This window comes from Schistocerca nitens, chromosome 2 (genome assembly GCF_023898315.1).
Source record: "Schistocerca nitens isolate TAMUIC-IGC-003100 chromosome 2, iqSchNite1.1, whole genome shotgun sequence".
Lineage (NCBI taxonomy): Eukaryota > Metazoa > Arthropoda > Insecta > Orthoptera > Acrididae > Schistocerca > Schistocerca nitens.
In genome coordinates this window covers 562,559,920-562,569,968 of record NC_064615.1, presented here as the reverse complement: position 1 = coordinate 562,569,968, position 10,049 = coordinate 562,559,920, and the positions used below count along the sequence as shown (strand labels likewise).

The 10,049-nt window shown below is 46.0% G+C and overlaps 1 pseudogene; it reads right to left on the bottom strand.

The window, feature by feature from the left end:
* Positions 1–2,292: 2,292 nt before the first annotated feature.
* Positions 2,293–2,410, bottom strand: LOC126238031 (5S ribosomal RNA; annotated as a pseudogene).
* Between the last annotated feature and the right edge of the window lie 7,639 nt (positions 2,411–10,049).

Sequence of the window (10,049 nt, the reverse complement as noted above, 5' to 3'; positions counted from 1 at the left end):
CACAGCCTTTGCTTTCTCAGCATTTTTTAAATTTTGTTGCGAAACCACAGCGAGTCATTTTCCGTCCTTAATCCACTTACTAGGCACATACTCGTCCAGATCACTATTTACTATCTGTTTAAACCTTGCCCTTAATTCCTCTCTGTCCAACATACTAGAACTAAATGACTGCAATTCATTGTCAAAGTCTGATGCCAACAACTGCTTATCTGGTCTTTCTGGCAGTGTAACATTGGCCTAGCCTTCTTGACTGATTTATTAATTTTCCTAACAATGGTTGCTATGATGACTCATTATCACCAAACCCCGTCATTATACTGACGCCATCGATAGGGTCCAGCCCATTTGCAGCTACAAAGATATTTCCATTGCGCGAGGGCTGCCGAAACATCTACCGAAGACAGTTTTCGGAAAACATATTCAAAAGTACTTCACAAGGCTACCTGTTTGCACCTTCTGCCATGAAACTATAGACATCCCTGTCTATACTCAGTAGGTTAACGTCGCCTGCTACTAGTATTGCATGATCTGGGTATTTGCGGGCTGCTGACCATAGACTTTCTTTGAATCTTTCTAGATCTGTTACAGCGGAATCGAGTCGTTGGCAAAAACATCCAACAATTAACTTCGTTTCATCTACACCTGGTATACGCGACCAGATAACTTGAGTCTCGTACTCAGTTTCTACCTCTATAGAGACAATATTTTTGTCAACTGCAATAAACACTCCCCCTCCTACCGTGTCTTAACACGTTCTTCCGATACATTCTATGACTTATCCGGCTCTCGGTCCCAACAATAATTTGAGAGTGAGCTCCTTCCTGGAGGGCTGTAAATTTCGGGAACTTTGTTACGAATACTTGACGATTTACTGATAAAAGTTTGGCAGTCGAAGTGTGTTTACTCTGTACGCGGCTATCAGCGTATCGACGGCAGAGTGCTCCTCGGAGCACCTCAAACTACCGCCTAGCCTAAAATACCCCCATGTGCAGTCCACAAGTGCTGTTCTACAGAAGTAGCTGCTTCCTTTGTATAGTACACCCCTGACCTGTCAATGGGCATCCTACAATTCCCCAGCCGATAACGCGGGTATAGAAATGTGCAGCCAAGACCGCCACAGAGACGAGGAAACCTCTGGGTGAGGCCCTTCGTTCGGCTCCAAACCAAGGGACCCCGATCAATTATGGGAACAATGCTGCAAATTGCAAGCTCTGATTGTACCCATGCGCAAGACCAGCAGCCCTCAACCCCTTCGTCAGCCTCTCGTATGAGATGGCCTCAGAACCCATGCAACTGACGTCGTTGGTGCCGACGTGAGCCACACTTAAAGGCGACTGCAGCCTGCACGCTCGATAGCCGCAGGCGAAGCAGCCACTACATCTCACACGAAGCCATCCGGCAGACATTTCGAGTCCTTTCCAGTCCCCAACGCATAACGCGTCCGGTAAGTAGCAAGGCCCTGACCCTGTGTGCTTGCTCGGACCCTGCTGAAATAACGGCCAGCTGTTCACTCACAGGGCGTACAGACGAGGCCAGACACTTAACTCTACACTGGCCCTCCGCCTCGAGCGATGCGAACGTGCTACATCTCGCCACTCGTCCAGCTGTGAGGGAGGATCCATCGCGTCGGCGTAGGGTGGACTAGGAGGTGCTTTGGCAGCAGCCGTGGCCGAAACAAGCCACACCTGGCGTGTCCCATGCGACACACTAGATTCTCGCCCACCGCTACACCTGAGGCAGCTGACCGTAGCCAAAGCCGTCTTCAGCTGTACGCGAACTGCAGCCAGCTACTCGAGTGTCCGAACACAGCACGCACACATCCAACCTATTCTAGCAAAACCAACAGAAGAAGTAAACCATAAACGCTGACAGATACCTAGATGTGCACCTCTGACCCTTTTAAATTGTCACCAATGGACACTGATACGTTAATGAGCTGTATAGCTGGCTGTTCAGAAGAAATGACAACTACGCTACTGACTTCGTGAACATACATTTACAGAACACGAGATTACACCTCTAAATTACCAAAACAGGCACAAAATTTAAGCAGCACATACTAACATGAAAAGACAGGAAAAGGTAACTAAAGCACACCGTATTCAGGCCACGAGTGGCCCACCGGTACCATCCGACCGCCATGTCATCCTCAGTGGAGGATGTGGATAGGAGGGGCGTGGGGTCAGCACACCGCTCTCCCGATAGTTATGATGGTATTCTTGACCGAAGCCGCTACTATTCGGTAGAGTTGCTCCTCAATTGGCATCACGAGGCTGAGTGCACCCCGAAAAATGGCAACAGCGCATGGCGGCCTGGATGGTCACCCATCCAAGTGCCGACCACGCCCGACAGCGCTTAACTTCGATGATCTCACGGGAACCGGTGTATCCACTGCGACAAGGCCGTTGCCAAAAAGTAAATACGTAACTTACTATTCTGGAGATGTGTGACAGGCGACAGCTGGAGCCGGACTGAGTGACTGACTACGCTGTACCAAACAGTCACTTGTCTCCAAAACAAAGAAATGAAAACTACTGCGCTACTGACCGCATGAGTTTAAATTTACAAAACGCGAGATTAAACCTCGTAAATACCAAAACACGCTCGAAATTTTAGCAATATATACTATCAATGTAGAGAGGAAGTAACGGTAATTCCAGTGACAATAATAAGATAGTTACTCTGAACACTTACGGAATGGTTCATCGGGTTCTCGGAGACCACTGTTAATGTGCTGAGTAGTTGTTACTTAAGCTGTGATCATTATAGCATTACATTGTAAAATGAGTTTCTCAGTATACAATGCCCGTCGGGCAGACCGTTCACCTGGTGCAAGTCTTTCGAGTTGACGCGACGTCGGCGACTTGCGTGTCGATGGGGACGAAATGATGATGATAAGGACAACACAACACCCAGTCCCTGAGAGCAGAAAATCTCCGATCCAGCCGGGAATCGAACGCGGGCCGTTAGGTATGAGATTCCTTCGCGCTGACCACTGAGGTACCAGGGGTTCACAGTATACATGTGATGATAATAATTACTGTGAAGAAACTAAATGAAGAAACCAAATCCGTTCGAACAGACCATGAAGGCCCAACGTACCGACAGGCCGCCGTGGCATCCTCAGCTCACAGGCGTTACTCAGTATTAATAACAATAACAATAATAATAATAATAGTTTTCATATTAACGGGACTGCAATGTAGACTGAAACCAAATTAATAGTGTTAAATCACGATAATAATGTCTAATATTGGTGTCGGTCGTGAAGGAAATACGTCATTAAGCCGCTAGCAGAAGTAACGTTTGCATAATGCTCCACTGCGATATTTTTTACAGAAAGTAACTGTCATAAATGAAAGCTCTTACCGTTTCTGAGACCGATAAATGAAAAAAAGGAACATCTGAAAAAAAAACCTTCCAGTGTGTGTATTTCGTTCATCGTATCATTAGAGCACTGCATCAGATCTTGTATGTCGAATGTAAGAGACAAGGGGGAAAAGACTGCTGTACCCGAACGTGTTTTCCGGTTTCTCCTTTTATCGCTTTCCGAGGCATCGGAAAGACGATCTGTAGCCGATTTATGATTCCGACTAAAAACACGAGAAAAACGTGAATGAAAGTTGTTTCTTGGTCGTAAGCAGCAACTGTTAAGACGAAGGTTGCCCACCTTCTTTTACGGGGACACAAAAAATGGCGGTCCCCCTCCCTTATTAAAGACGATACGTAAAGCACATCTCGTTCAGATACGATAGGATCTCCTGTTCAAATATCGTCGCGGCCCCGACGCTGGTTTTACGCCGCACCCTCTGGTAAGGCGGGGTGGAGGCGCGGCGGCGTCCTTTTGCCTCTAAGCTCCTCCGGCCAGCCGAGATAGGATCGACCGCCTGGCAGTGAGCCCGAGGGACAGAGCAGCGATCACGGGGCGCGGCGGCGCAGCTAAATCCCAGGCAGGCCTCTCCAGGAGCCGCAGGAGGAGCACCACAAGGATGCACGTTTTCTTACGTATGTATATTGCCGATCGTTAAAACATCTTGAACTAGGCGTAGCTGGCAGAGTCGTTGCAGTGGGCCAAGGCGATGTACACTGAGGCGACAAAACTCGTGGGATAGCGATATGAACGTATGTAGGTGGCGGTAGCATCGCTTACACGTGCACAAGGTATAAAAGGGCTGTGCGTTGGCGGAGCTGTCATTTTTACTCAGGTGGTTCGTGTGGAAAGGTTTCCGACGTGGATATTGCCGCACGACGGGAGTTAACAGGCTCTGAACGCGGAATAGTAGTAGGAACTAGAAGCTTGGGAAACTCCGTTTCGGAAATCGTTAGGGAATTCAATATTACGAGGTCCAAAATGTCAACAGCGTGCCGAGAGTACCAAACTTCGGGCTTTACCTCTCAACACGGACAACGCAGTGGCCGACGGATTTCACATAACTACCGAGAGCAGCGGTGTTTGCAAAGAGTTGTCAGTGCTAACAGACAAGGAACACTGCATGAAATAACCGCACAAATCAAAGTGGGACGTACGACGAACATTTCCGTTAGGACAGAGCGGCTAAATCTGCCGTTAATGAGGCATGAAGCAGACGACCGACGCGAATGCCTTTCTTAAAAGCACGACATCACCTGAAGCGCCTCTCCTGGGCTGGTGACCTTGTTGGCTCAAAGGGCTCTGAGCACTATGGGACTAACATCTCAGGTCATCATTTCCCTAGAACTTAGAACTACTCGAACCTAACTAACCTAAGGACAGCACACACACCCATGCCCGAGGCAGGATTCGACCGTAGCGGTCGCGCGGTTCCAGATTGAAGCGCCTAGAACCGCTCGGCCACTTCGGCCGGCGGTGACTTATTGGCTGGGCCCTAACCGACTGGAGAACATGGGCTGGTCAAATGAGTCCCGATTACTGTTGGTAAGAGCAGATGGTAGGGTTCGACTGTGGCACAGTCCCCACGGATCCATGGACCCACCTTGTCAACAAGGCACTGTGCGAGCTCGTGGTGGCTCCATATTGGAGGGGCTGTGTTTACATGGAATGGATTGAGTCCTATGGTCCAACTGAACCGATCATTTACTGTAAATGGTTATGGTGACTGCTTGGAGACCATTTTCAGCTATTCATGGACTTCGTGTTCCTAAACAACGATGGAATTTTTACGGATGACTATGCGCCATTTCACCAGAGAGAAATAGTTCACAATTGGTTTGAAGAACATTCTGGACATTTCGAGCGAATGATTTGACCACCCAGATCGCCCAACATGAATTCTAGGAAACATTTGCGGCACACAATCGAGAAGTCAGTTCGTGCACAAAATCTTGCACAGGCAACACTTCCGCAATTATGGACGGCTATATTGGCAGCATGGCTCAGTATTTCTGCATGGGACTTCTAACGATTTGTTGAGTCCATTCCACGTCGAGTTGCTGCGCTACGCCGGATAAAAGGAAGCCCAGCGCGACGTCAGAAGAGGGTATCCCATTACTTCTGTGACCTCGGTGTAACAGCAGTGCTGACACGAAGCTAGAAAAGGAGTCTAATAAGTACAGGAGAGAGGAATACAAAAGCATTTGGCATCTGTCAAAAGTCTACAGGAGAACTCTGTTTTCATATTCATTGATGATGGCGAGAACACGGTTCTATGAAAAGGCATAGCCGTCTGTTATTTCGGACACATGACGAACACTCTTCTCAGCGTTGACGATCAAACTATGATCGACGATTTGTTCTTCCGGTCAGCTCACTAACTCAGACGACGATCCAATTTGAAAATACCGGAATCTTACATCGATGTGATGGCAATGTGGGATAAATACTGTATACAGGGCTACTATAAATGATTCAAGCGTTTTTCCAAAGAGTTGCATGTACATCCATGACTGATGCATGAATAGAACCGCCGACTCATGAAGTTCGCAGTTTGCACCCTCAAAATGTTATACGAGTGTCCCCTTGGACACACAACACGTGTCCAAGCGATAGTCAAGTTCATTCCATACCACATACAACAAATACAACAACATTCTGTCAATGGTCGTCACATCAGTATTGATGTCTTATCTGAGCTGGTCCAGACTTCTTGCAGTCAGGTATGTAAACACGATACTTAATGTACCTTCAAAGAAAAAGTTGCAAGGCATGGGATCAGGCGATCTGGGGGCCCAAGCGAACAAAGCCACATCATTTTCGCCACTATGACCAATCCATCAATGTGGAAGTTCGTCGTTTAGACGAAAACGAACGTAGAAGCTCCAGTGACTGTGTGCCTGGTCTTGTTGGGAGATGTACTTCTCTGAATGAGCAGTCAGTTGCGGAACAAGCAGAACTGCAACACATGAAGAAAAGACGTACCCGTCAGACTCTTCTCACGGAAGTGAAACGGCCTATACCGCTTCCTCAGTGACACTGCACAGAAAACATTAGCCTTCAGTGAATCTCGTTCGTCGCTACAAGTCAACTTGAGGAGGCGGAATGTCCAACCTCAAGTGCTACGTGTATTGTCATGCAATACTGAAAGCGCCGGCCATGATCTTAAGATTTTAATTGTTGCACGAGGTGCAAACGGCACCGTCGTCGCAATACCATCCATACAGTTTGCTTCGATGTTCCTACACTGTGGCTTGCGCGAACCGTTGACTTTTTTGGTCAGCGTACGAAAATATCCCTCACTCTCTTCACGGTTGAATCTGGCACCCTTGGTCGACCGGTACTTTTCTGTTTACAGAGACAATCAGTGTCCCTAAATTCTCAATGGCAACGCATATTTCTCAATTTACATGACGGTTCTTTTTCACAATTACATCTGATGGACGGTGCACTGTTGTTGCTGTGTTGGCAGAAGAGCCAACACCGTGTTGCTAGAGGAGGCCGAAATGCACGCGTTTAATTACACGCAGAATGGCGTGAGGTCTGGAACAGGTCAGAGAAATAAGACTAGCAAAACAGGAGGTAACTGGTAGAATACTTAACTTTAATCCAAAATTGGTGAACATCTCTCTTGACTGTACATGCTTCACAAGATAAATATCAACTGAATACGGCGCCTTGCTAGGTCGTAGCAAATGACGTAGCTGAAGGCTATGCTAACTATCGTCTCGGCAAATGAGAGCGTAATTTGTCAGTGAACCATTGCTATGAACGTCGGCTGTACAACTGGGGCGAGTGCTAGGACGTCTCTCTAGACCTGCCGTGTGGTGGCGCTCGGTCTGCAATCACTGACAGTGGCGACACGCGGGTCCGACGTATACTACCGGACCGCGGCCGATTTAATGGCTACGACCTAGCAAGTGTGGTGTCTGGCGGTGACACCACAGTTGTAATAGATAAACATCTCTCATATTCCAACACACAAAAACAACTTTCTTGCCTTGTCGTCATTTTGCTATGGAACTACGCTTGTCACGCCAACTGGTGGGAACAGTGCAAACTAGGTGAGTTTGCATTTTTATTCATGCATTAATCAGATTTATGTACGTAATACATTGGGAAATATAGAACTTCGAAAACCGATTTGTATATGTAGTACTTGGAAATATAGAATTTTGAAAACGTATAGATCTTTTATAATATCTCAAAGTTGTAAGATAAACATGTGCCTAGTTTACACACTGACGAAAAAAAATAATAAAATCGCAACGCCAAGAAGGAGCAGAGCAAGACAAACGAAAGTTGGTAAGCGTGTTTCCGTGTTTCTACATCTGAGAGACGATGCCAGTTCAGATTTCGCACCAGTGGTGCTACGTGTTCCAGTACGAGGATACAAACCAGGTTTGCTGTCAATACACGCTGTAAAGGTCGTGAGTGTTAATTACCTTTGAAATTCGAAGTGGTGAGTTGATGTTGGTCAAGAAAGTTGCCTTTAAAGTGGCAAAAACGCCATTATCAGCACCTCACTGAGTCTGAACGAGGTCGTGTAATAGGGCTTCGAGAAGCTGGATGTTCCGTCTGTGATGTTGCAGGGAGACTTGGCAGAAATGTAGTCACTGTACATGACTGCTGGCAGCGGTGGTCACGAGAATGTACGGTCGCACGAAAACTGGGTTCTGCCGGCCACGTGGCTCTACCGAGAGGGGAGACTATTGTGTTAGCAATTTGAGCAGCAGTAGGCACCGCAGTGACATAACGAACTGTTACAAACGTGTCACTTCAAGCACGCCTCCGAGCCAGATGTCCTATTGCGTGCATTCAACTAACCCCTGGTGATGTTAAGAGAGAGCTCGTTAGAGGGCCGTGTGGAGTTCTGTTGTGTTCTGTGATGAAAGCTGGTTCCACCTCGGTGCCAGTGACGGCCGTGTGTCGCTTAGTAGAAGGCCAGTCCAGGGCCTGCAACCAGCCTGTCTGTGTACAAGACATAATGGACCTACACCTGGGGTCTGGTATGGGATGCGATTTCATACGACACGAGTAGCACTCTCGTGGTTATCCGAAGCACTCTGCCAGATAATTTTTAGGTTAATCTGGTGGTTCGACATGCTGAGCTGCCATTCGTGAACAGCATTGCATGGGATGATTTCCAACAGAATAACGCTAGTCCACATACCGTTATTGTAACCCAATATGCTCTACAGGGTGTCGACATGCTGCCTTGACCTGCTCGACCACCAGATCTGTCTCCAGTCGAGCACATATTGGACATCATCGGGCGATAACTATAGCGTTTTCTCCAACCGACATTATCTGTCCCTGTATTGACCGACCAAGTGCAAAGGCATGGAACTCCATCCCACAAATTGACGTCGGGCACCAATACAAAAACACAAGGCACGCACGTTTGCAAGCTTCCATTCAACATTCTGGCGGTTACAGCGGTTAGTAATGTACCAGTATTTCACATTTGCAATGCTTTATCTCGCGCTTACATTAACCTGTGATATAACAACAACTTTAATCACTTAATTATGTTGCCAAGACAAATGTATTACCGAAATTTTAATTCTCAACATTAATTACACATGCCAACGATGGAAAAACTTTTTTTGCTGAAAATACCTTATTCTTATGTTTTTTAGGGTGGAAAATCCAAACATGATACTTAAAAAATTGTATCACTCACCATTTCTTCACATTTTACAGTTAAATTTATTAAATTAAGCGATTTTTTAAAGAATTTAACAGCTTTTATGTAGTTAAAATAATTAAAAAGGAGGTGTAATGAATGTAAATGACGTTGGTAGCACCGCTGAAAAAATTTTCTGGCAAAAGAAGGTCGATTCTATTTTTGTGTTACAGATGGTATTTTGTTTACTGTCAACCTAACCTCATTTTCCCGTTTCCTGTACTTGTGCTCAGTACAATGTCTAATCGTGGTTGTAAAAATCTCTGCTGACAGTTTTTGTTATATTTGTGGTGAATTTGTGATTAAAAACACCATAGAAACATTACAGACTTTGTGAAAAAGGTTTATCTATCATACTTCGAATCTGAACTTGGTGATCAAGATAATCTTGGGCGCTGCATAAGGTATGTTACGTGTGTGTTGAAGATCTGAGAAAATGGTCCAAAAAGGAGAAAACAGCCTTTAGATTTGCTGCTCCTATGATATGGAGGGAGCAAAGAATTCATTCCTATGATTGCTACTTTTGCAGTGTTGATATTACTGATCATAATTCGAAAAGCAAAAAGGTAATAAGCTACTCTAACCTCCGTCCGCCATCCGACCAGGAGGGCATGGTGTAGATTTGCCGGTTCCTGAGCCACGAGATGATTTACATTCTGTTCCAACAGAAGTATTTTCTGATGTACAATGTGATTTAGATGAACCAGATGATGATGAATTGCATCGTAATACAGAAAGTCTAGAGCCCAAATTGTTTACTCAGGATCTTGGCTTAACGAAAGAAAAAGCTGAATTGCTTGGCTCTAGATTAAAAGAAAAGAACGTATTGGCAGATGGAACCAGCATATACATGTACAGAAAGAGAGAGCAGCAATTTTCGAACTTTTTTCAGCAAGAAGGTCATTTAGTGTACTGCTCAGACATTCCTGGCCTGATGAATGAGTTCGGTATTGAATGCAAAAAGGAAGACTGGAGGCTGTTTATTGATTC